At 41.7% G+C, this 26,712-nt stretch overlaps 1 long non-coding RNA gene across 6 annotated transcripts in view; it reads left to right on the top strand.

Moving 5' to 3' along the window:
• The window catches only part of LOC147002625 (uncharacterized), a 91,700-nt gene that overhangs the window by 31,643 nt on the left and 33,345 nt on the right, over window positions 1-26,712 (top strand). Inside the window, exons 2-6 of one of the 6 annotated variants that reach the window (XR_015048403.1) lie at window positions 13,243-13,401; window positions 18,354-18,430; window positions 19,647-19,839; window positions 24,721-24,752; window positions 26,362-26,684. This is a non-coding gene — a long non-coding RNA (uncharacterized LOC147002625). Of the gene's footprint in view, window positions 1-13,242; window positions 13,402-18,353; window positions 18,431-19,646; window positions 19,840-24,720; window positions 24,785-26,361; window positions 26,685-26,712 lie in introns of all 6 variants that reach the window. The other 5 variants (XR_015048402.1, XR_015048401.1, XR_015048404.1 and 2 more) reach the window with 5 other exon arrangements.

Below are 26,712 nucleotides of genomic sequence, written 5' to 3'. Positions count from 1 at the left end.
TTTGCACATGAATTTTCTCCATAAGGTTTTCACTTTTATACTAATATTAGGGTAAATGGAAGTACATATAATATGAGGCCATCTAGATTTGTAATGCCTTGATTTTTTAAAGGCATTTTTGTAATAAGGAAGGAGTTCAAAGCAGAAAACATCAGTTCTACTTGTGCATATTGAGCTGCAAACCGGCCATTATTCCATTTACTTGGCTGTATATAAGTGGGCACATTCACCCTTACTATAGGACAGGCAAGATTTGATCTCTCTCCCTGGAGTAGCATATACATGATAAAAAGTGAATAAATATTGATAATTGCTTCTGTGTGTGCAGAGATTTAGGAGCAAAATGTTAGAGAACTGTTTGAGATGCATCTAGGGTTTAAAGACCAACCATGGCAAACCTAAGCATCTATTCTCCAGGTTTTGTAATTCACTTCATCATACCTTGCTCAGGCCACCAGTACTTCCTCTCTCGTTTCTCATCCTTTGCTTAGTTGTTTCCTGAGAGAAAAGGAATAATCAGAAGAGACCTTGACAAACCACCCCACTACAAGCACTGCATGCAGTCACCTACCTGCATCAGAATTTCCTGCCCTTTCCTGCTTCTGAAGCAAATGTTCCTAGCTCTGCATCTCTGTAATTGCAACATTAGATCTTGTCACTTCCGCTACTCCATGATTGCGATTTAACAACTTTCCCATCTCTCCCACATCATCATGCTCATTTGAGTGAACCAGAAACCACCTTGTTAGAAACAACAGTCAGTTCTTTGGGGTTCTGTTCCTAAGATTTTTTTTAAGGTTTGTTTATGTGCATATATTGGCACAGCTTTGGTATCACCCTGACTGGGGTAACAGGAAATGAAGAAACATCAGACTCATATACAGAAAAACTGAGATCCATGGATTATACATGCTGATAGATATGCCAGCTTCAGCCCAGAAACTTGATATGTTTATTATATACAATATGAACAAGGAGCATGTATGTTCTGCATAGCCAACTGAGGAGGCAGGTTAGCTAATTTTGATAGGGGGTCTCTGTAAGGGAGTAGTCTCAGGCTGAATTCATCCTTGCGGAAGAAGCTGTAGCTCTACTTTCTGCACACACTGTCAACAGCTATACTTGGAGGGTAAGGTCTTGCCATTCCCCTGAGCCTGAGCCAGGGAAGGGGGTCTGAGGCATTGCAATCCTTGACATGCCAGTGCTCATGTCAACAGTACACATTCACTCACTCACTCACTCAGACCTTGCTCTCTAGCCCGGCCTCTGGGTATGTTCTGTGTGGTTGGGTATCCAAAGAGGCCAGAAGATGACATGAGACCCTCTGGAACTCGAGTTAATAGCATTTGTGAGCCACCTTCCATGGGTGTTGGAAAACAAACTCAGGTCCTCTGGAGGATCATGAGCTCTCTTAGCTGCCGAGTGAGCGCTCTAGCCCCCGTTTTTATTTTTAAATTATGGGGTGGGAGCATGTGTACATACATTCAGGTTCCTGGAGAAGACAGGTGGTGGGTATTCTAAGAGGTTCTGAGCTGCCCAGAGTGGTTACTGGGAGCCAAACACAGGTCTTCTGCAAGTGTAGAGTGCACTCAGCTGCTGAGCTGTCTCTGCAGCTCCAGTTATCAGGGCTCTTGCGGTACCCTATCTGGTGTGTTTTCAGTTCCTTTCACCTTTCACATATGTTCATCATGACAGCCAGAATACTGTTAATATCCAAGACAGTCACTTCACCTCTCTGCTCAGAACCTCCTAGAGGTCTCACAATTACTGAGGGTCAAAGTTAAAGTCCTTACAGACCCTTACTTGGTCTTCTCTGTCCTCTGGTTCCTTATACCTCCCTAACGTTATACCCCAGGTTCCCTTAGCTGTCCCTGCACCTGCCATACTAGCTTCTTTATTTTTTCTTGAATACCCAGGTATACTCCTAATATTTGACCCAAATTTTCACATCTTGTTCCTTTTAATGTTCTCAAATATCACCTAATCAATGAGGCCTTTCCTGCCCACCCACTCTTTAATTCCTGGACCTCAGAAAATACAGCTACCTATAAAAATATACTTGCCTACCATGCAGGAAGAACCTGGATTCTGTTCCTTGTAGGACTTGGAGGAGAAATTATTCCCCTTTCTCTCTGCTCTCCTTTCCCTTGTTACAGTTATCTCTATCTTATAAACTACAGCATATTCTTATTAGTTGTTTATACTGTGTCTTAGTTTGGGTTTCATTGCTGTAAAGAGACACCATGATCAAGGTAACTCTTATAAAAGAAAACATTTCATTGGGGCTAGCTGACAGGTTCAGAGGTTCAGTCCATTATCATCATGGTGGGAAGCATGGCAGTTTCTAGGCAGATATGGTGCTAGAGGAGCCAAAAGTTCTATATCATGATCCAAAGGCAGCCAAGAGGAGGCTCTCTTCCGCACTAGGTGGGGCTTGAGCAAAGGACCTCAAAGCCCACCCCACAGTGATACACTTCCTACAACAAGGCTGTGCCTTGCAATAGTGGGCCAAGCATATTCAAACCATCACAGTCTTAGAGCAGTTTCAACTGCTCTAAGATCCGTAAGTACATTGGTATTTTCACTTTTGTATCTCTCTCATATGTTTGTAATGTATTACTGGGACATTGCTAGTACTCTGCAAACACTGTTGAAGTATAAATCTGTTTTTATGTGGGTATAACTGGAGATGACTTAGGAAAATAAATGCAGATTGACTTTGTTTTTATCTCTTTCACCAATTCTGTTTCATGGACATAAGTTAAATTTGTGTTTAGCTTCAGTTGGCCTATGCTAGGCATTCTCCAGTCTAGGGATTATGGATATCTTCTGTATATTTAAGAGAAATACATTCTGAAAGAAGTGTGTACCTTCAGGCTAGCCAGATGGCCCAGCTGGTAAAGAAAGGCACGCCACCAAACCTGATGATCTGAGTCTGAGCCTTGGCACTTTTATGAAAAAAGGAAAAACCATCTTATACACACGTTTTAATCTGACCTTTACATGTTCATGGCATGTGTGTGCTCACACACGAGTGATTTTTGTCTATTTTTCTCTTACTATTGAGATTATAACATTTATCCTTTCTCTTTCTCCCTCCAAACCCTCTCATCTCCCCCTCCGTGCTCACTTTCACATTCATGGCCTCTTTTTCATTAACTGTTGTTACACATACATTCCTAAATATAACCTGCTCCATCCATATAATGTTATCCATATGTAGGTTTTCAGGGCAGACCATTTGGTATTGGATAGCAGGTTTGTGTGCTTTTCCATGTCTCCTACCCACAGTGTTGCTTAGTTTCCTGTGGTTCTTTGTGTAGGGTTGAGACTTTATGGGCTTCCCCATCCACTTTGGCATAACTATTGGTGGTGTTCTTCAGTTCGTGTTTAGGCAACCATGATGATAGAAGTTCATAGATAGTGTATCTCTTTAATCCTAGTAGTCATGAGGCACAAGCAGGCAGTTCTCTGTGAGTTTGAGACCAACCTGTTTCTACATAAGGAGTCCAGGTCAGCCTGAGTTTCTAATGGCACTAGCCCTGTCAAAATGATGATGCACAATTTTGGACTTTTACAGTTACAATTTTCTTGATTTCTAATTTAATTCTGTTTTATGATTAGGAACTCTTTTTATAATTTTAAATCCTTTTAAATATTTTTGAAACTTGCATACGGACACAATAGATGGTCTGGATGAATGTTTGAAAAGAGAAATGTAACATGGTGTATTTTGCAACATCAAATAGGCTGAGTTGCTTGATAACATGACTGAAGTTGCTCATGTCTTTGTTGATTTTCCATATGTTTGTTGCATCAATTATTTCATCATTCAAAGAAGATGAAGTCTCTGTTACTGTGAATTTATCGTGTCATCTTTCAGGTGGATTAGCTTTTACTTGTACTTTGAAGCTTTGTTAAGAAGATGAATATTTAGAATGGTTATATTTCTTGATGATTCCTCCTTTTCCCATTATGAAACAGTTCTCTTTATTTCTGGCAATGCTTATCCTCTGACCTAAAGTATACTTTGATATAGCTACCACTTCAGTGTTATTATGACCAGTATTTAAAATGTGTAACTTATCATTTTGCTTTTAATTCATGACTTTATATTTAGAGCATATTTCTTATTGATAGCATACAGTTAAACTGTGCTTCATTGTCTAGTCTGACATTTCTGCCTAATTAGTGTGCTTAGTTCATTTGCAGCTAATGTAATTATTGGCATGATTGGGCTTATTTGCCATCTTGTAGCTTGCTGGATTTTTTTTTTCTGTCTCTGTTCATAGCCCTCCCTGACCCCCACCCCCGACATCTATCCCAACCTCCCTCTTTCTCTCTCCCTCTTCCCTCTGCCTCCCACCCACATTCTATGTCCATGTATATATAGAGAGGCCCAAGGACAGCCTCAAATATGTATTTCCTTAGCTGCTTCATGCCTTGTTTGTTTGTCTGTTTGTTTGGCCTAGAGCTTACCAAGTAGGGTAGACTGGCTGGCCATTAAGCCTCAGGCATCCTCCTGTCTCTGCCTTCTCAACCATTAGATTACAAGTGTGAGCTGACCTTGTTTTCTAATGTGGGTCTCAGCCCTTGGGTGGCAGAGGCAGCAGATCTTTTTGAGTTTGAGGCCAGCCTGATCTTTATAGGATATTCCAGGCCAGCTAGAGCTACATAGTAAGAGCATGTCTAAAAAAGAAAAAAAAAAAAAAAAAGGAAAGAAAAAAACGATGTTTATTCCTGTGAACAAGCATCCCACTGATTGATGCAAGTGGAAATATCTTAAACAAAATATTTGCATGTATGGTAGCCCAGTGCTGCCCATGTAGGTTATAGTGAAGTTATAGCTAGCTGAGGGTTTCCAAGAAACTGGAAAAGTTAAAATACTAGTGTTAAATCTGGCAGTGATCTTCTACCCAATAAGGTGAGTGAACACATATTTAGACCTATTACTAGTATGTATTTTTAGCTGAGCAAATAGTGTATAGTGTTTAAAATATTGTTTAAGTCTGTTGTCAATTTGTGAGCTCCCTAGTTTATAGTATGCTTCTGATTCCAATCTCTCAACATGGATCAGTTCAGTGAATGTCCTCCGAACCCCTAATGTTTGGGTGAGATGCTCATTTAGAGATGTGCTCTTTTGTAGATACATACATACATACATACATACATACATACATACATAGATGATGGATAAATAGATATCTCAAAGATAGAATCTTTGAGGCAGGGTCTCACTGTGTAACCGTCATTGGCCTGGAACTCACTATGTACACTAGGCTAGCCTCAAACTCAAAGAGATCAGCCTGCCTCTGCGTCTTTTGTGCTGGTATTAGAGTCATTCACCAACAAACCTGGCTGTTAGGCTAAATGATCCTTGTAGTACTATTGACTCCTTCAGATTTGTTTATTTTTTATTACTAAAATAATCATATTTAGTATTGAAGATGGTAAGCAAGTGCTCTACCACTGTACTGTATTCCCAGCCCTGTGTCACGGTTTATAATCCTGTATTGTATTTAAGTTTTGGGATGATGTGATAGCTAGTTTTATGTCACCCTCACACAAGCAGAGTCACTGAAGAGGAAAGAGCCTCAATTGAGAAAATGCTTCCATAAGATCAGACTATAGGCAAACCAGTAGGGCATTTTCTTAATTAGTGATTGATAGGAAAGGACCCAGCTCATTGTGGGTGGGGTTCTGATAGCTCTGGGTTCCATAAGAAAACAGGCTGAACAGCCATGGGAAGCAAGCCAGTAAACAGCAATCCTTCATAGCTTCTGGATAGGGTCCTGCCTCTAGGTTCCTGACCTGTTTGAGTTCCTGCCTGACTTCCTTCATTGATGAACAGTGATGTGGAAGTGTAAGGCAAATAAACTGTTTCCTCCCCAGTTTGCTTGTCATAGTGTTTCATCACAGCAATTGTAACTCTGACTAAAACAGATGCTACAGTAAATACAAGATGCTTTTCCTATTTTTTTTTAAATCTCCTAGCTAGGTGTGGTGGTGCACACCTTTGATTCCCAGCACTTGGGAGACAGAGGCAAGTGGATTTCTGTGAGTTCCAGGCTAGCCAGAGCTACACTGAGAAATCCTGTCTCAAAAAAACAAAAACAGCAACAAAAAATATCTTAAATTGAGAAATAACAAAAAGTTATTTCGTAAATTTCATTTCAGTATTCATTCCTTTTAATCTCATATTTTCTTTAACTTGAAAATTTTGTAATCTTACAGTTCATGTCAGCTCAGAAACAAATTTTCTAACTTGTTTGTTTGAAAGAATTTTTAATTTATTATTTTATTAGTTTATTTTTGCAGTAAGATACATTATCTTGTGCATGCTAGGCAGATGCTGTACCACTGAGGTATATCCCAGATCTTAGGGTAGGTTTTATTATTATTGTTGTTATTATTATTATTTAGGTTTTTTTGGTTTTTTGTTCTTTTTGTTGTTTGTTTTTGGTTTTTGAGACAGGTTTCTCTGTCCTGGAACTGACTGTGTAAACTGGCCTCTAACTCAGAGATCTGCCTACCTCTGCATCCTGAATGCATGAGCTACCATTCCAGCTGAGACTTTTTTTTTTTTTTTGAAATTGTATATCAGTGGAAGTGCAGAGATGACTGACCATAAACTCTCAGTCCTCCTGCTTCAGTCTTTCAGCACAGAAATTACAGACCAGAGCCTACATGCCCAAACATCATTTTAACTTTAAAAGCACCTTTGTAGGAGAGGTGGCAGGGGTACCAGGGGAGTCTCGGGAAGCCCAGGATGCTTGGTCAAGTTAGTTATTCTTCTGTTTCTGAATTCTTGTAACAGAATTGGCTTTGTTCTGCATGTTGGGTAGCATGTTGGAGTTGCCGTTCCATAAAAACTAAAATTTTCATTATCTCTAGCTGCTTCAAGAGCACACCCTGAGAGTGTACTTAACCCAGCTCACTGCTTGTCTTTCTGTTGTGTTGCTGGTCCACAAATGATTTTTCATTTTATGAGAAAACTGATCCTGGGCTTTTTTCCCCGTTGTATCTATGACTACCATGCATTTAGAGCAGACAGGATATTGAAGCATGCTGGGATGTCTTGGTTGGGGCCTTACTGCAGTGAGGAGACACCATGACCAAGGCATGTCTCATAAAGAGCAGCATTTCCCTGGGGCTGGCTGGTGCAATGACTGAAGCGCTTTACCACCCTTCCCTCTTCTGCTCTGACTGATCTCCCTCTCTCATTCTCTCATTGACTGGAAAGAGGAGCGAAGTCTAGGGGAAGCTAGGGCTTTCCAACCTCTGTCACAGGACAGACTGTCTTTATGAAGCCCTTAGTCACGTTAGGAAGAATAATCAGATTGTCCTCAAATTTGTGATAAAGTAGGAGCCTCCCCAGGAAGTTACTACCCCTGAACTGGGGACAAAGAAATAAAGCCTTTTTTTTTTTTTTTTTTTTTTTGGCCTCAAACTATGTTTTATCTACATTTCACTTAAATATGAAAAAAATTAAACCAACTTTCAGATTTTTTTTATTCCAGTTACAGCAGTTTACTTAGACTTGTGATTTGTGAAAGTATTTTAAATATTTCTGGAGGGATTGACTATAGAACTTTCTACATCTAAACCCCAAATATCTAAATACCATGCAAAATAGATTACTGTTGCAGTACAAAACTAGTGAAGTGACAAAAACACCTGCTAGCGTGACATAATTCTCACTAACCACCTTAATGCCACTTAAAAAACAAACAAACAAACACACCCCAGTCTCTCAGGTGTACAATCTGTTTTTAGTTGAAGTATAGATATGTGCGGGTGATCATTCTTACTGACTCATTTCAAAACTGGCACTGTCCTTGTAAGACTAGTCTGTTCTTGACGAAAACTAAAATAAAAATGCAAGTTAACTGCTTACATAAAAAAATGTAAGCATCTTCCGGGAGGCAGTCTAATAGAGAGCACATGACTGAAGAAATGACTGCCTCATTGTTTTACCAAAGCTCCAAGACAAACGCCTTGATGGGACACCTTTAAATAGCTTCATAACTGCTGGGGAACTCCCGAGCTGGGGGTGGGGGGTGGGGGGTGCAGAGTGAGAGGGCGAGCCGTCAGTTAGCAATCGAGAACTGACTTTGCTTATGTAACTGGGATTAAATACTGCAGGACAAGTGGTGTGCTAAAATTAGATAGTAGAGTCCATCCAATAGCTGTACTCGCTGTAATCCGTTAGCAACTGGAGCTTTTTGGTTCAGCCCAGGACCCTGCACTGTGAGAATGTGAATCACACGCACCACATTCTTAGGGGCCATTATACCATGGCCGCCTGCACTTCAGGGCCACAGAATTATCAAAGATAGAATTTCCTCATCCTGTCGTTTGGCCTTTGTTTAACTTTTCCCTTTTGTTTTTCTTTCATATGTGGGAAGACACTTTGAAAATAGTATTTAATTCTCTAATGTCCTGCTCTCTGTGTCCCCTCAGCCATAAAACATAGACATTGGAAAGCAAGAACTAGGCAAGTACTGGGCACAGCACATTAGAACTTGTAGGAACCTAGTAGGAAAGATAATATAGAGTGGAGACAGAATGACTTGAAATCAGATAGAGCAGTGGTTCTCAGCCTTCCTCATGCTGTGACCCTTTAATACACTTTCTCATGTTGTGGGGACCCCAACCATAACATTACTTTTATTACCACTTCATAAGTGTAATTTTGCTACTGTTATGAACCATAATGTAAATATGTGTTTTGTGATGGTCTTAGGCGACCCCTGTGAAAGGGTCAGCCAACCCCCAAAGGGGTCATGATACACACAGGTTGAAACAGGCCTAGGAAGACCTACCAGCTTTTACTTTCACTTGCTGTTCTTCATCGAAAGAAGTCAGGACAGGAACTCACACAGGGCAGGAGCCTAGGGGGCTTGGTGCTGATGCAGAGGCCATGGAGGGATGCTGCTTATTGCTTTGCTTCCCCCAGCTTTTTTAGCCTGCTTTCATATAAAACCCAGGACCATCAGCCCAGGAATGGCACCACCCACAATGGGCTGGGCCTTCCCCCACCAATCACGAATTGAGAAAACATAACTGGATCTCATGGAGGCTTTTCCTCAAGTGAGACTCCTTCCTCTCTGATTATTCTAGCTTGTGTCAAGCTGACCCAGAACCAGCTAGTACAGCACCTTCACTCGATTTGGACAAGGGTAGAAAATAATAGATGCTAAGAAAGTGTTGTTATACTATTTCTGCTTCAAAAGACACTTAGGTGGCTAGACAGACATGCTAATTGAGTGTTTATTATGTTGTATGATACTGTGCTGTACATTTTCTCACTTAGTTCTAACAGGCACATACAGTACTGGGTCCTATACCTTCACTGCCTATGTCTTTAGGTTTTGCCTGCCCAAAGTTTCCTAAGTGGCTGGACCAGACTTAACATAATATTCTTAACCACTGATTTTCAGCCTCATAAAAGTGAAAACCCCTTCCAGGTGTTCTACCGGATTTAATGGCAAGCCATTACTTTTTCATTTATAGTCACTGTTTGCCATATCTAAATAAAAGTATTGTAAATTAAATGAGTGGCTTTAAAAAAAAACAAAAAACAACAACAACAACAAAAACCCAATAACAACAGAGTCTCACATGGCCCAGCTTGGCTTAGATATCACTATAGAGTTGATACTAATACTCCTGTCTCTGCCTTGCTAGGATTAGATATGCAGTCCCATTTGTGTTTGGTTGGTTTGGTCTTCCCGCCCCCGCCCCGGCCCCCACTCCCAGCAGGCAGTCTCCAGCGGAGCTATATCCCCAGCCCCAGAAGATTACATTCTAACAGTTATGGAGGCTGGGAATTTAAGATGAGAGTGTTGACCAGTAAACTTTGTTTCTTACAACTCTTTGCTTAAAGACAGCCACTGCTGTCCTGGGAATGTTTGTGTCTCCAGGATTCACATGGTGATATACTAACCCCAAGGTGGGGCAGGTCACCCTCATGAAGGAAACTATCCCCTTATAAAAAACACAGAGAGATGCCTCATCTTCTGCACCACATGAGGACACGGTAAGATGGTGTCACCTGTATGGAAACTGTTCTCACCATGTCTGCCAGCTCCCTGCTCTTGGACTTTCTAGAAATCTGAGAAGTGAATGGTGGTTATTTATAAGCCATTAAGATTCCTGGTTAGTTGTTTCAGTTTGCTTTGTTTTATTTTAGTGTTTTGAGAGATCTTGCTTTGCAACCCAGGCTATCCTTGAACTCACAGCAGTATTCCTGCCTCAGGCCCTGAAGTGCTAGGATCTCATGGAGGCCTCATGTCCAGTTTACCCTGGTTTGCTCCTGCAGCCTGAAGAGATTAAGACAGCTGTTTGTTCTTTGTGTTTGATTATTATTTATTTAGTTAGGAATGTTTCCCTTTGTAGCCTAGATGGCCTAGACCTTTCTGCCGCTCCTTCCAGGAGTTTTGATTCTCCAGTAGTGCCACCACTTCCAGCCTGACAGCTGTTTTCTTGTGACATTCTCAGATGTTGTATGCCTGTGTCTAGTTATTAATAGTGTGTTGGGGTGACCCCATTTAAACCTCTTTGAGGGTAAATAAAGTTACAGTGTAAAGTAGTCAGGGCTTCGGCACAGGTTGAAGAAAGGCACAATTCAGCCTATAACTGCACATGAAGCACAGAGCATGTGGTCCCATGTAGAAAGGAGCAACCTGTCTGTCTCATCTATAAGATGTAGATCCTAGTCTTTATTTGAGATTTTTGATTCTTGGGCTGGAGAGTTTGGCTCAGCTTTTAAGAGTACTTGTTCCTCTTGCAGAGGACTCGGTTTTGACTCCCAGCACCTACATGATGGTTTATAGCCATGCATAACTCCAGTTCCAGGAGGTCTGATACCTTCTTCTGACTTCTGCAGGTACTAGGCATGTAATATAAAATGAACACATCTTTTAAAATATTGCTTATCTTAGCCAGCTGTAGTGATGCACCCCTTCAGTTCCAGCACTCAGGAGGCATAGGCAGGTGATACTCCGTGACTTCAAGGCCAGCTTGCTCTACATACATAGTTAGTACCCGACCAACCAGTGCTACATACTGAGACCCTGTGTTAAAAACAAGAGTAATTATTTTAAAAATGTTTTTAGTTCTTTGATAGTTTTATTCATATGGTTGAATATACATGCATGTACTCACACATACCATATATACATATATATATGTATACACACATATAATTTTCAAACACCCATTACCTTCTGTTATTCCTGCTGCTCTGAAATCTTTCTTCTTTCCAAATCTTCTTCCTCTTTTGATGTCTTTTTGTATATCTGAGAGAGACCAGCTAAATTTAGTTAGGATTGCTTCCATGAACATGGGTGGGAAGTTATTTACTGCAGCATATACAGCCAATGGGGGGTGGTGGATGCTACACCACTAAAGAAAGTGGCCAACCCCACCCTTCACCCCTAGCAGCCATAAACTGCCAATAATCTCTCAGGGAGGCCTGAGGCCTGATGAGCCTCCCCTGTCTGTGATAAAGTTTGACTAGCTCAATCTTGTACATGTTTTTAAAACTTGTTTACTCTTTGATGATTTCATTTATGTATATAATGAATTACAGCTGTGTTTGGTACTCTTTTTATCCCCATTTATTTTCTGGTAGGCCTTGCTGAGTGGAGAAGATCAAAGGTATTTTAGAGAGAAGTCAGTGATTGCTGAGGCGGGAAACAGAAATGATGGAAGCATGTGGTAACAACGAGGCGATGCCTCTTCTGGAGAAGAACAAGCTTGAGGAACTGTCAGGATGGTCTTTATGAACTGAGTAGAGTCAGATACCGAATACAAGTGCAGTCCCAGCTGAAGGCATCATTGTCAGTTTAGTTGCTTGGTGAGGTTCCTCTGTAGACCCATGCTTCAGGAGTAGGATGCCTGCTCTTCTTCAGCCTGCTCAGTCAACAAAATATTCTGTACACTGAGGCCCCTCTTCCTTCTCCATTCAGAGTTGGGATATGCCTAATTGAATTCAAAGGTTTTGCCACACAATGCCTCCTCCCTGTGAAGGCATACAGCCTGACAAACAGCTTAAGCCTTGTAGAATGAAGTATGCATTCTCTGCCTGCAGTGTGTGGACTGTAAGAAAGATGAACTTGATAGAATTCTGAGACAGTAAATCTCCCATTTTCTTATGGTAACTGATAGTAGCAGAAAGAAGTTTTGAATTGTCACACACCCTTATTGAATTCTGTCTCTCTTATTTGATTTTAGGAAAATTTCTAAATCTTTATGAGTCTGCTTTTAACCTGTTAAGCAACTCAGTAACCATGCATGTGCCGTTCACTGTCTTCCTCCACTCTCCACTCCTGATATTTTAGAAGAGCTTTTTTTTTTGTTGTTTTCTGGTCATAAATGCTCTCTGCCCTCAAGTAGCTGAAGACTTCTTTTTGGTGTATCATGTATCCTGAAAAAAATACAACCGGGTGGTGGTGGTGCACGCCTTTAATCCCAGCACTTGGGAGGCAGAGGCAGGCGGATTTCTGAGTTCGAGGCTAGCCTGATCTACAACGTGAGTTCCAGGACAGCCAGGGCTACACAGAGAAACCCTGTCTCGAAAAACCAATAAATAAATAAATAAATAAATAAATGAAAGAAAATACAAAGGAGTGGAGTTGGCTTGACCCTGCGCCCTCCTCCTGGTTAGCATTTTGCATCCTAAAACTAACCATCTTATGAGAACAAAATGAGCTGTGTGAAGATCATGTTCTACTTGGTTAGAAAAGGAAGGTCCATGCTCCCCCTCATTTCTCAGCACCTGTGCCCCTGTCTGAGGCAGATATATTTGAGCAGCTGTAGCAGCCTATGTCATCTGCTCCCCATGAATACACCAGCCCCGCCCACACTCTCCTCCAGCTTGTTCTGTTCTCTGTTCTGGATGGCTCACTGCCCTCTTCTGCTCAGTCCTCCTCATGAGTGCCCACTCCTCCTCATGAGTGCCCGCACCTCCTCATGAGTGCCTGCTTCTCCTCATGAGTGCCCGCTCCTCCTCATGAGTGCCTGCTTCTCCTCATGAGTGCCCGCACCTCCTCGTGAATGCCCACTCCTCCTCATGAGTGCCCGCTCCTCCTCATGAGTGCCCGCTCCTCCTCATAGGTGCCCGCTCCTCCTCATGAATGTCCGCTCCTCCTCATGGGTGCCCGCTCCTCCTCATGAGTGCCCGCTCCTCCTCATGAGTGCCCGCTCCTCCTCATGAGTGCCCGCTCCTCCTCATAGGTGCCCGCTCCTCCTCATGAGTGCCTGCTTCTCTTCATGAGTGCCCGCTCCTCCTCATGGATGCCCGCTCCTCCTCATGAATGTCCGCTCCTCCTCATGGGTGTCCGCTCCTCCTCATGAGTGCCTGCTTCTCCTCGTGGGTGCCTGCTGCAGTCTCAGGTTAGCCCAATGACGTCTTCCTTTCTTTTACCATTCTTTCTGTCTTAAATTTAAAAAGTGCTAGTGACACATTTGATTTTAAGGTGATGGGGGACAGAAAAAAGAACCTATCTTAGATTATCAGGTGCTTTCCGCCGCTTGCTCAGGTTCTGCTTTTGTTTGGTGGCATTCTCTATCTTGTGAATATAATCTAAAGCTTTAATTTTACATTTGCATAGAGAGGCCACATGATTGTAGCTATGAGGGAAGGCCTCCATAGAATTTACCTTGAAAGAGATGATGGAGTCTTCCTCTGCACACCACCACCCCAGAGGCTTCCTATAACTCCCCATAGTGGCAGGGGACTCGCCACTCCCAACATAGTGTGGAAATCAGTAGTTATGGACTTATTAAAAAACAAACTAAATAACAAACAAAAAACATGGTGGAACAGACACTTCTAGCTAAGACCTTATAGAAGTGAGTTCCAGGACAGCCAGGGATACACAGAGAAACCCTGTCTCGAAAAACAAAAAAAACAAAACAAAACAAACAAACAAAAAAAAAAAAACAAAGAAAGAAAGAAAGAATGAAAGAAAGAGAGAAAATGAGGTTGCTGCATAAGCCTGGTGACCAGAGTTCTTGAGGCCCATGTAAAAGATGAAAGGAGAGAGTTGCTCCATAAAGTTGTCCTGTGAACTACACACACACACACACACACACACACACATTAATACTAGTAGTAAAGCTTTTAAAAATAGGAGACTATTCTATTGTTTTAAAGCATACATGTTTTTAGACTTTAGGTAATATCTAAACATTTATTTATCTATTTATTTATTTTGGTTTTTCAAGACCGAGTTTCACTGTATAGCCCTGGCTATCCTGGAACTCACTTTGTAGACCAGGCTGGCCTCGAACTCAGAAATCCACCTGCCTCTGCCTCCCAAGTGCTGGGATTAAAGGCGTGCGCCACCACGCCTGGCTCTAAACACTAATTTTAAACCAAGTACTACTTAATATATTTGATTTAAAACACATTATAGACACCAAGCATATAAAGTAAGTATAAAAAACTGTAAGTTTTATTTTATTCTGTTGGCAACCGAATAATCTGCCTTACAAAACCAAGAAAATCTTTTACCATTGTTTTTCAAAAACATTTTGATATTTGCAAGTCTAAATTACACCTGCCAGAAGTGCAAATAATATTTTTCATTTTCATTGGCTGCATTCTCCCTTCACTTCCTCTGTGTCTTTAGACAAATGGAACTAGTATTTCTGCAACAGTTTCACAAGAAATAAAAGAAAGGAAAAGAAAGACTCTCCATGCCTTGAGGGTGTGAAAGGATAGATGTTAGCATCCACTGTCTCTCAGACCAAGTGTGTCTAGTAAGACATTTGGTGTATTTCTGTGCCTAACTGCCCATTTTCTCTCAAACTAAGTTTCACTGCCTAGCAGCAAACATATTAATATATCATGTGGGAATTCATTAAATCGCTTTCTTAAATATCACAGTATATAATAAATGTATCTTTGCATAGAACGTAGAAGTAACGTGCTTGGAATGCTAATTAAGTTGAACTGAAAGCACAAGCTTAATGAGGAATAAATAAGAAAACAGAGCAGTTATGCCTCCGCTGGCCCGGCCGACTGTGAAGCTTGGTGAATGAGGTGGGGTCTCCAGAAGGAACGGAACTTGTAAAATAAACATATGGAAAGGCTGCTGGGTCTTAGCGTCTGCATAACTCCAAGGTAGGACTTTCCCACAGCAGATTTCACCCTCAGAGGCTGGCACCCTGGGGAGGGGCAGGCTCAACAGCCCCAGCCTAGGAACTGGCTCTGATTCCAGTGAAGGAGTTAGCAACCATAGGGTAAATGGGCTTGCAGCCAGAGAGGGAAGGTCAAGGGAGCAAAAATGGAGGATAATCTTCCTTCTGCCACGCCCTTTAATCTTTGCTGCTACTGGAAGGTGCTATTCACACATCAACTAAGGCAACCCGGACAGTTCTTAAGATAAGGCTCCTAGTCAGATGATTCTAACTCCAGGCAAGGTGTCATAAAAGGAACAGTGCCCTATGGAAAAATCCCAAGGGAACTGCCATTCTGTCTGTTTTATCACTACACTTTCTGCATAGAGATACTCATTTATCAACACAGCTCAAGGTTTTCTTCTGCAGAAAAATAAACTGTTTCCCTCTCCAACTTCCACGGAATAATCCCTCCAACAATCTTGCCTGTATCTGAAGACCATCACCTTATCTTAGAACTGTCCTGCCACTGAAGCATCACTAACAAAGATGCTTTCAGAATCAGGATCTTTGTCCATGCGAGGCGGCATTCAGCACTGGAATGTTTTCATCCCTAGAGTACACAGGAGGGAGTCCTTCTCAATGCCTTCTTCAATGAGTCACTAGAGCAGAAAGGAGGGAGTTCCTAGGCTTGGGACGCAGGGAAGAGTCTTAAGACTTAATTTAAGAGCCAGGTGGTGGTGGTGCACACCTTTAATCCCAGCACTTGGAGGCCAGCCTGGTCTACAAAGTGAGTTCCAGGACAGCCAGGACTATACGGAAAAACCCTGTCCTGAAAAAACAAAAAACAAACCAAAAAAAAAAAAAAGACTTAATTTAAACTTGGTTGCAGCAAATGCCAGAGCTGTTAACATTTCATCTGCTCCAATAAACCAAGACAAAAGTTTTGATTCATGTCATTAACATTCAGCTGAGCCTATGATTTTAAGTGTGAGCTTTGAGTTCATTCTCCTGCCAATTTTGCCACTGGCCAGTTCTGTGTCCTTGGGCAATCCTCCCACTGACTCAGAGATTCCTATACAAAGACACATGTGATGTTCATACCAGTGAAGATACATGCCTCTTCTCTGGGCTCCCTTCTCAACTCCCAGCACGCTCATCCAGATTAGCCTCTGACTGCCATTGCCCCTCCTTCGGTGCGCATTGAAACACTGGGCGTGGTTTTGGTCACCTGAGGCTTTTGTTAGTTTGCCTGTTAAATATTAGGTTTTGAAGGCTAGACTCAGTCTTAGTTAGTCTATACTTGGTATGGATACTTCCTGGAAGCATTACTTTTAAAAGCGCAAAAAGAAGAGGTAAGAAATTAAAATGATCAAGTAAGACTAAATTGTCTAAATAGCCCCACAGCTAAACCTCTATAATCCTCTAGTCTTAAGTGCTTAGATTCCTAAGCAATTTCAGAGTTCCAGAAATTCTGTATGAAGAGGCTGAGTTTTTAAGTGATTACATCAGAACAAGGAAAATGTAAATATATATTCATATATGTTATAATTTTAGGACTGGGATTTAGAATTCACTTAAAGAGCCAAGCTTTATTTTACAACGAGGAAACTGAGGCACAGTTAAATTATCTGCCCAAACTCCTTCACTTGGATCATCTTACAAGCTTTGAACTCTTTGGACCCTCAACCTGAATCTTGTCTTTTGAAAGAGTAGCTACAGATGTGGCTACAAGTAAGAGTGTCAAGTGCTGCCTCTGGTGAGCAAGTTGTATCTACTTAAACATTTCTGGCTATCCATCAATCAGGAAACAAACATCTCCGAGCAAATTAATGCAGACCTGCCCTGTCTTCTTCCAGAATGTCAGTGTGTGCTACAGTTCAACATTAAATTACTCCTTTAGGGAGTTGGCTAGGTAGATTGTAGTCATATAAATGTCTAGTCCCAGACTGGGACTTCAGACTCAGTGTTAGGGTGTTACCCTAAGACCAACTTCTTGGCAAGTAGCCTTGAGGTACAGCTGTAAGGTGACCCAGTACAAGGCCAAGGGCCAGAGCTCAGTGCCAATGCAAAAAAAAAAAAAAAAAAAAAAACAAACAAAACCAAAACCAAAACCAAGCCAAACACATTGGAACTAATTCCCAGGGTACTAAAATTGGTCTCAATTAAAATTTTAGATGAAAAGATTTTTCTTTCTTAGCCCAAGAACTACTTCAATTTATAAGGTCACAGAAAAAATATTTTCATATTTATGTTAATATATTTTAGGGACCAAAATTTTGAAACTATTGAAAAATATTAGATTATTTAAGAAACTATGAAACTGCCTTTTGAAAGCAACCGTTTTCATAAGATATGGTGACTGAATATTTTGTCTTTGAATATGGCATAGTATAAACTGCAAGGCTCCTTCAAATGTAAGGTGGCTGTCCTGGCTAGCCATGTCAACTTTGACAGAGAAGGCAACTTCAACTGGGAAAACACCTCCAGAAGACCCAGCTATTGGCGGGCCTGGGGCATTTTCTTAATTAGCACTGACAGGGGAGGCCAGCCCAGTGTAGTTGGAGACACCCGTAGGTTGGTGGTCCTGAGTCCTACAAGAAAACAGGCTGAGCAAGTCAGTAAGCAGCACTCCTCCTGGCCTCTGCTTCAGCTCCTGCCTCCAGGCTCCCGGCAAGTGTGGTTTTCTGTCCTGACTTCCTTCAGTGATGAACTATGATATGGAAGTTCAAGTGAAACAGACTAGGATTTAAATTTTACTTAATGAGCCAAGCTTTATTTTACAAACGAGGAAACTGAGACACAATGCGATTAAATTATCTGCCCAAACTCCTTTACTTAGATCTTACAAACCTCAGACCCTCCAGATCCTCAGCCTGAATCTTTCTTTTGAAAGAGTAGCTACAAATTTGGCTACAGTGTCAGGTGCTGCCCTCTGATGTGCAGGTTATACCTACTTACACATTTCTAGCCATAAACCAAACCTCAAGAAGTTGGTCTGGCCATGGCGTTTGACGCAGCAGTGGAAATCCTGACTAGGACACAGACGTTGGAGTAGAAATGGTAGAAGAGGTAACCACAGTGGCAGTGATGACAGAACCAAACTGAATTCACACAGATTTGAATTGCAGCACGATTCACTAGCAACTGTCTTTGGACAGTATGCGTAAACATGGAAGTTATATTGTTTATTGAAATGATCCTTATCCTGTCTATTGTAGAATCACCTGGATGCTTCTAAAGAGGATGTCTACCAGACCCCATGCCGCACTAGTTAGCTCAGAAGTGGGAACCCTTCGTGAGTCATTTTTTTGAATTCTCCTTATTTATTCTAATGTTAACGACTGTTCTGGTTTGCTTTCTGTTACTGTGATAAGACACTTACCAAAACCAACTTGGGAGGAAAGGGTTTTTTCATTGTACAATTCCCAGGGCACAATCCATCCCTTGGGGAAGTCAGGGCAGAAACTCCATGGAAGAACCCAGAAGCTGAACTGAAACAAAGACCATAGAGGAACAGTATTACTGGCTCCGTTCCTAGGACTTGCTTAGCTTGCTGTCCTACATGATCCAGGACCACCTGTTGTGCCTAGGGGTGGCACAATGAGCTGGGCCCTCCCACCTCAATCATTAATCAAGAAAATATTCCGCAGACTTGCCTACAGGCCTATCTGATTGTGGCAGTACCTCATTTGAGGTTTTTCTTCCCAGGTCGTGGCAATACTGCACAGAAAGACTAACTCTTGGTTATTTACTCTAGTGGGTCTGATTTATTCTGTATTGTTTTGGTCTCCTGTTCTAATCTATGAGAGATTAATGTAAGAAATAGAAGTAGTCCTGAACAAAGGACGTATTTTGAAAATCACAGAAAATATGGTGACAAAAATGAATGAGGAACATTTATCCTAATCAACCTTTTAGAGGAGTCTCACAGGGAGAAAATTGTTTTTCTGGCCTTGCTGACTCAGAATAGTGCACAAAGCCACAATCAGATATTATCACTCTGTGCCCAGTGTTGTTTCCAGCACACTTGTGGGAGGGTCGTTGCTTTCGGCGTCTCCATGTTTTCAGTACATGCCTTAGACCTGGTGGTCTGTTGGGAATGGCCCCCAAGGCACATCTACTTACATGCCTGGTCCCCAGGTGGGAGAACTCTTTGAGACAGCTCCTCCATGGTGTCTGTCTCAGTTCAGCTTCCAGGTTCTCACTGGCCAACCCCCAGTTCAGTGTTTTTCCTTTTGTAAGACTGGTCTTGGTCATGGTGTGTTTCCACCGCACACAACAGTGGGTAAGACAGACCTGGCTGTGTTGTTCTGAGTCAGAAGCCTGAGAGATCCATGAAGGAAAGATAGGGGTATGGTACAGTGGGGTGTCCAAAACACAGTAAGATTGGTTATGATGGTTCTTAAAGGCAGTTGGTTAGTTCTGAATACATTGAGTGTACAGTATGTGAGCTGAATGAGAACGTAGCTGTAAATGATCTTGACGTACATTATTACTGTTCTTGGTTACAGGTTGAGTAAAGTTTGAGTTGTAAAGGCAAGCTTTAAGCACCATTTCCCAGAAAACCCATTCCAGCACCAGATGACTCTAGTTTGTGTCAAGGTGACAAATACTAATCAACATGAGGACCAATAGCAAAGTGGTTAAAACTGTGGCTGTAAAGTCAAATTAACTGGACTCAAACGGCAAGTCTGCCATCTCAAGGTATTTGCATCTTAGCCTGTTTGAGCCTCAGTATTTTTATTTGTAAAATTGGATCATAATTTAGCATTAAGTTGTTAGAAGATTAACTAAGTCATCTAAAATGTAGCACACTGCCTATGACACAGTGTCTAATTTTAGTTACTGTTGATATACTTTTGTTATCTATACTTCTATAATGTGTTTGAATCCCAGTTCTATGATATTCACAATCCAGCATAGCATTCTGAAAAGCCAGAAATATCTTACTAATGAACATAGAAATATGTGGAAAGTTGGGGTGGTTTGAATAGTAATGGCCCCCATTCATCTGTTGGAATGCTTGTCCCATAGGGAATGGCACTATTAGGAGGTGTGGCCTTGTTAGAGTGGGTGTGGTTTTGTTGGAGGAAGTGTGTCATTTGTAGGTGGGCTTTGAGGATTTAGAAGGTCAAGCCAGCTCTCTTCCTGCTGCCTGCCCATCAGGATGTAGAACTCAGCTCCTTCTCCAGCACCACATCTGTCTGTATGCACCTTGCTTCCCATCATAACAATAATGGACAAAACCTCTGAAACTCTAAGCCAGCTATAATTAAATGTTTTTCTTTATAAGAGTTGCCATGGTCATTGTGGTCTCTTCATAGCAATAGAAACCCTAAGACAGAAGTTCTATATGAATATATGTGCGTGTCTAATCCTCCTGCCAGAATTTGAGTGAAAGGCTGAAGTTGAGAGTTTTCACTGACTTAAGTCCCTGTAAGATCTTCTGAAATATTGTTTCTTCACTTCGAAGAGGAAGGAAAAAGCAATAATCAAGAGTGGTAATGTACACTTATAATGCTAGCACTGGTCAGGTTGAGGCAGAAGGGTCACAAGTTTGAGGGCAGCCTGAATTACATAGTGATTTCATAGCAGGCCTGGGCTACACAAGACTCTGGGGGATGTAGGGAGCAAGGGAACCAATAACAGAACAAGCTGAGAAATGTATAGAAAATGTGCCTGCCTCCCTCATGGGAAATACTGGGAGGAGGTCAGTAGAAAGCTGGAGGCTTCTAGCTAGGAAAGTATTTCTTGCTTTAGTAGTCTGTCTTAGTAGTTCACTAGTGTTAGCTCATGGCAAAAAAACAAAAAAAGCATCTAGATAAAGATTGTTCTCCATTCTTGGAGATTCTTTGAATCGGTTTTGTTTTTTTTTTTTTTTTTTTTTAGAGCCTGAGAATTCATATTCTCTCTCTCTGTGTGTCTATCTTGTTCTTCTGTGTCTTGATGGTGCTGGGTCAGAGACCACACTTAAGAACCTCAGTAACGCCGGGCGTGGTGGCACACGCCTTTAATCCCAGCACTCGGGAGGCAGAGGCAGGAGGATTTCTGAGTTCGAGGCCAGCCTGGTCTACAGAGTGAGTTCCAGGACAGCCAAGGCTACACAGAGAAACCCTGTCTCGAAAAAACCAAAAAAAAAAAAAAAAAAAAAAAAAAAGAACCTCAGTAACTAAACATGGATCCTTATGTAATGTGCGCTCTCTCTCTTTCTCTCTCTCTCTCTCCATCAAGATGACCTCCATATTGCCAGAGTTCAGTCTGTTCAATAGTCTCTTCTCTGCCTTCATCTTGAACTGTATTTTCTGCAGTCACTTGAAGGTTAGAATACTGTTAGAACCTTGGGGTGGCAATAGGCTGATAGTGTGACACACTCATATTGAACCTTGTCCCAACACAAGTGCTGACTTCCTGGTTTCTGTTAGTATCACTTTAATCCTGTTTACCCAGACTCAAACTGTGAGCATAATGATATCGTTATTATGAATGATATCGTTATAATGAATGATATCGTTATCCATTTGATGTATAAAGAAACAGAAGCTTAGTGAAGTTAGAACGTGGCTACAAAGTATGTACCAGAGAAACAAGTTCTTTATCTGTTTTATTCTCTGATACAGCCAAAGTGCCAGACCATGCTAATGTTTACTGAATGAATTAAAGGTCATAACACAAGCATGAGGGAGCCAGGATTTGAAAGCAGATGTGCCTTAACCATAGTTACATATTTGCCTCTTATTTTTAGCCATTTTCCCCTTTCTTGTCCCGAATCAATCCCTGAACCAATCAAATTCATCTTTTACATCAGCCTTGATCCTATCGAGTCTTATATTGTTTTGTGTCTGTGAACTCCCCTTCCTCATTTCTGCTGTCTAACCTAATTAAATATATCGTTATTTGTTTATTGAAATATTTCTACTTTTCCTTATCCACACTCACTACTGGCCTCTCTGTTCTATACACAGCTTTTAACACAGGCTTTTTTTCCTTTGAGGCAAATTCAATGCAGTATCTCTGTTCTAAGGCGGGGAGGTTGAGGTTGTTCTGATCCAAGCCAGTTCTTTAGATAAGTCACACATCCCTCTTTGGTTCAGTCTCCCCATCTGTAGCCTTAAACAGGAAAGATGGCTACTTGCTGCCCAGACACTGCCCAGTGCTTAGATGCAGAGCTTGTAACACCATCGTCAAGATCAGGAAGGAGGAGAGCTGCATGTCCAAGGGGTAAAATAAAAGCATGTATTTTAATAAAATCAGAGCAGTGTGTCATCAAAGAAGTTACATAAAATCAAATCACAAAATGAATAAATAACCAACCATAAAAGAAACTAGACATGGTAGTGCACACTTGGGAGATAGAGGAAGGAGAGGGTGTTGATATCCACACCAGCCTGGGCTACATAGCAAGTTCAAGGCCAACCTCACATGTACAGTCACAAGACCTTGTCTCAAAAAAGAAACAAAGGCCGGGGGTATAGTCCAAAGATAGAGTGCTTGCCTAGCTGGTGCAAAACCCTGGGCTTGATACCCAGCAATGAAAAAGAAGGAAAATACAAAGACCTGTGTTCACTAGGGAGGGAACAGTCCCACACTTGCTGTGTGGCAGGGTTACAGTAGTCAAGGCACAGATGTTGTTAGCCCATATCTGATGTCACATCCTCTTAGTATTTCAGGCAGAAAGGCTACTGAGATTCCAGTACCTGTAAGCCAGGTTGGTGGTTCCAGAAATACATTGCAAATACTAACTCTATAATCTAGAAGTTGTCTGCTCAAGGCACACAAATTGTTTAAATGCTTGGGAAACTGCTCCCAGGGACTAAGTGAAAAGAGAAAAGTTGTTATTCGTGTCTTAGTTAGGGTTTTCATTGCTGTGAAGAGACACCATGGCCAAAGCAACTCTTATTAAGGACAGCATTTAATTGGGGCTGGCTTACAGGTTCAAAGGTCCAGTCCATTATAATCATGGTGGGAAGAATGGCAGCGTCCATGCAGACATGGTGCTGAAGAAAGAGCTGAGAGTTCTACATCTTGATCCGAAGGTACCCAGAAGGAGACTGTCTTCCACAGGCAGCCAGGAGGAGGCTCTCAAAGCCCGCTCCCACAGTGACACACTTCCTCCAACAAGGCCACACCTCCTAATAGTGCCACTTGCCATGGGCCACACATATTCCAACCACCATACCTTGATAAATACCCTGTGCCTTACTCTACCTTTACCATGCAGGTGGCCTTGAGTACAACACAACCTCTCAGAGCTTTTGTTTCTCCTGTTCCTCATCTAAAGATAATAATAGGGGATAATAATAGCACCCTGCAGGATCATTGTATAGAATAAGTTAGTGGACTGCATAAGGTTGCTAGTGTAATGCGTGGAGCACAGTAGACACCTATGTCTAAACATGCCTTTGTTTAAAATTCCTCAAAACCCTCAAAGAGGGAAGATGGCATTACAATGCTAACAGTGTCTATTTATACTCTGCCCTTGAGTATATTCAGAGTCTGGAAATTATATTCATATTTATCTAGGAAGCATCCCTGTGGGCTTAGATTTTTCAAAACCTATGCTAATTATGATTCTTCAATGCTTCAACTTCCCATCTAGCCCACCACCCAGACTCAGGAGAGAAGAAAGGCTAATAGGAAATGGGGTTGTGGACAATTCAGAAAGAGTTCTTTGGGATGATTCCAGTCTTCAGTGTCAGCAGTCTAGTTCACTAGCAAACACCAACATGAATCAGCAATAGCAGCTCGAGGTGTCTGTGGACATTATTATTGACAAGGTACTTCTGAAGTAAGACTGGAGTGCCATGAGATGTGTATGAGAGAGGTGGGGTGGACCTTACTTTATGTGCCCTGTGGTGGAGATGCCTGTGTTTCTACAGAGAAGCCAGGTAGGAGGTCAGGGTGCCAGGGCTGACATAGAAAGAGAAAATGGCCAGAAATTAGGTCAGAGAGACAGTAAAGGTCAACACAGAGTGCTTTATGGAGACAGACACATCAAGGCCTAGGATGAGAAGGGAAACTACAGTAAAATACACTAGCACAGGTTTCACTGACCACTCACTCTGAGTACTCTGCTAATCTTAGTACAAGTGCTGCTTTGTTCAGTGCTGGGAACTGAACGTTCGCCTTCATGCTCTACCCTGATCTAGAATCTCAACCCTTGAGTGTTTTCCTTGTGGTCCTCACATAGCTTTTTAAGGTGGCAAAGACTATATTCCCAGTTTTCTAGCTAATGAAAACAGAAGACTAAAGAGAGTAAGTACCTGAAAGTCACACAGCTAGGAAGGACAAAACTAGAGTCACCCCCAGGTAAATGTGACCACATTTAAAATAAAATTACTACATTCTCTTTCATGAATATCGAACTTCTTGAACTGATTAAAAATTTCCAGTATTTTGCTTTATAATTTCAAAGTTAAAAAAAAAACTCAATTGTGCACACTAATACGCATGCTGGTGTCTCTCTCTTTAGTTATGCAGTGGTTGGCTGGGAAATTTTATTTTATTGTTTACACGCTTACCCTAGCGCTATCTAAATCATTGCTGTGTGATTTGCTATTTATAATTTATCCTTCTCTCTGTTGTTAGATGAAACATCCTTTAAAGCATTCCACAGCAAGGTGAGCACAAGTCAGACCTGCAAAATTTTTGGGTAAATAACTGCAAAGATTCATTAAAGAATAATGAAGGTTGGTTCACATAGTACCAGGGATGCCCAGTTTGGCAAACATAATCATTCCAAGTCACCTTCAGAGGCACCCAGACGTCAGCAGCTATTTGTTTTAAAACCATCTTTTAGGGAATAACAACAAAGATACCTCCTTTATTAAAGGCCCTAAAAGTAAAATCATGAATTCACTTTGTTGGAAACAATAGACATTTAACACAGGGAACACAGATGCCTTTCAGTCTGCTGTGGCTTTAGCATTCCCCCATTGTAGCCAGCCAAGGCCAGTTGCCTTTTGCATGCTGATTTTCCTGAGACAGTCCCTCAAGAGTTCTTCTTCCTCTGGAGCTGAGTGTGGTGATCTCAGCCCTTGCGGGGAGCAGGGGAGCGCAGTGTGGGAGTGAAAACACTGGGGAACAATCTCTCACAGAACAATCAGTAGCTTAGTCTCAGGTTGGGTTTCAGGCCCCCAGCAAATGTACCTGTTAGATCCTTTCCCTGAAGGACCACAACCAAGACTTAAACAAACATATATGTGTTCTGGCACAACACTTTTCAGTGACTAAGTGAGGTACATGGATGCATTTTATGCACACGTGCAAACCATGTGTCTGTGTTCCCACACTCAAGTATTTATAGAACTCACAATAGGGAAAATGGTCGGAAAGGGTTTTTTCCATAAGCGCTGTTGAATATTGTTTCTTCCACCACTCACAACCAAAGGGATTAATATGTCTCCAGAAATAGTATTATTGAGATACATGAAATAAAATTAGGAGATAATTTATTGCTGGTAAAAAGCTTTAGGTAAGAGCTGTTCTGGTATTGAAACCGCATCAAATCTAAAATGGTTTTTGAGAGGAAGTGGTTACTCTGGTGTATCTTCAGGCTGGTCCCAATTAGGCATAAATTAGAGTGTGTCTCACTTTTCAGAAAGGGTCAGGAAATCAACACTTGGCCTTGAACTCTTCACCTCTGCCCCTGCTGACCGTAAGAATAAGCCATTCCTCTCTGTGAGAACTAACAGATGCAGCCAGGCTTTGCCATTCCTCTGCAGAAAAGAGCCAGAGTTGTCAGCCAGAGCCGGTCAGAAGGAAGTAGCTGAGGAACTGGGGACTTTTTGTAGAGTGACAGCTTTCTGTCCATAAAGAAAAGGTCTCTAAAGCCACCAATGTGAAACTGACATACTTTAAAGTGTCCAAAGGAGGCCTCCAAAGCTACTGGAAGCCTGTGCTGTCCTTTCTCAGAGTCTATTTTCTGTTTTCCTCCCATTCTGCAGCACTGATCTGTGACACTTATTGGTACACTGGACAAATAATTCTCCCATCTTTATAGCCAGCATTAAGCTCACAGCTGTGGAGTCTTGGTAATCTTTGCTGTGATTAATTGTCAATTACAAACACTTGATGACTATTTAAAAGCCTTCCTTAGATGACTTATGTAGCTGTTGTGTAGTTAGTTAAAAGACTGAGGCTATGAAGATCCGTGTCACAAAAAAGCTGAATTCAGTCAAAATGTCACACTTTTCTGATCTCTAATAGAGTATTTTGCACTTTCAACAGCTAAAACACACCTGTGCCTGAAGGTCCAGCTCAGTTCCCGCCTCCTACCCAGGCAGTCCTTTCCTGACAGTCCTCTCTGAGCCACCTCAAGGTCCAGTACCCCAGCAGCTGTAGTGGATTTGGATTTGCTATCAGATGTCTGATTGATCCATGAACTTGTCACATCAGAGGTCAGGTCAGAGCTGAATGGCTGCTTAACCGCCCCCTCGCCCAGTGCCTTGGGCAGTGCTGAGCACACATGGAAGCTCCGTGGTAGAAGTGAACACAGCCAACCTGAAGTCATTTCCTCAGCACCGCCAGACGCATCCAAAGTTAACTTCAAGGTGGGCCACTTCAGTAATAGAGTTGTGA

This window comes from Mus caroli, unplaced genomic scaffold (genome assembly GCF_978045245.1).
Source record: "Mus caroli unplaced genomic scaffold, Mus_caroli_1 scaffold_9, whole genome shotgun sequence".
In the NCBI taxonomy this organism is placed as follows: Eukaryota; Metazoa; Chordata; class Mammalia; order Rodentia; family Muridae; genus Mus; species Mus caroli.
The sequence above is the reverse complement of the archived record's forward strand: the minus strand, read 5'-3'. Positions and strand labels throughout refer to the sequence as shown.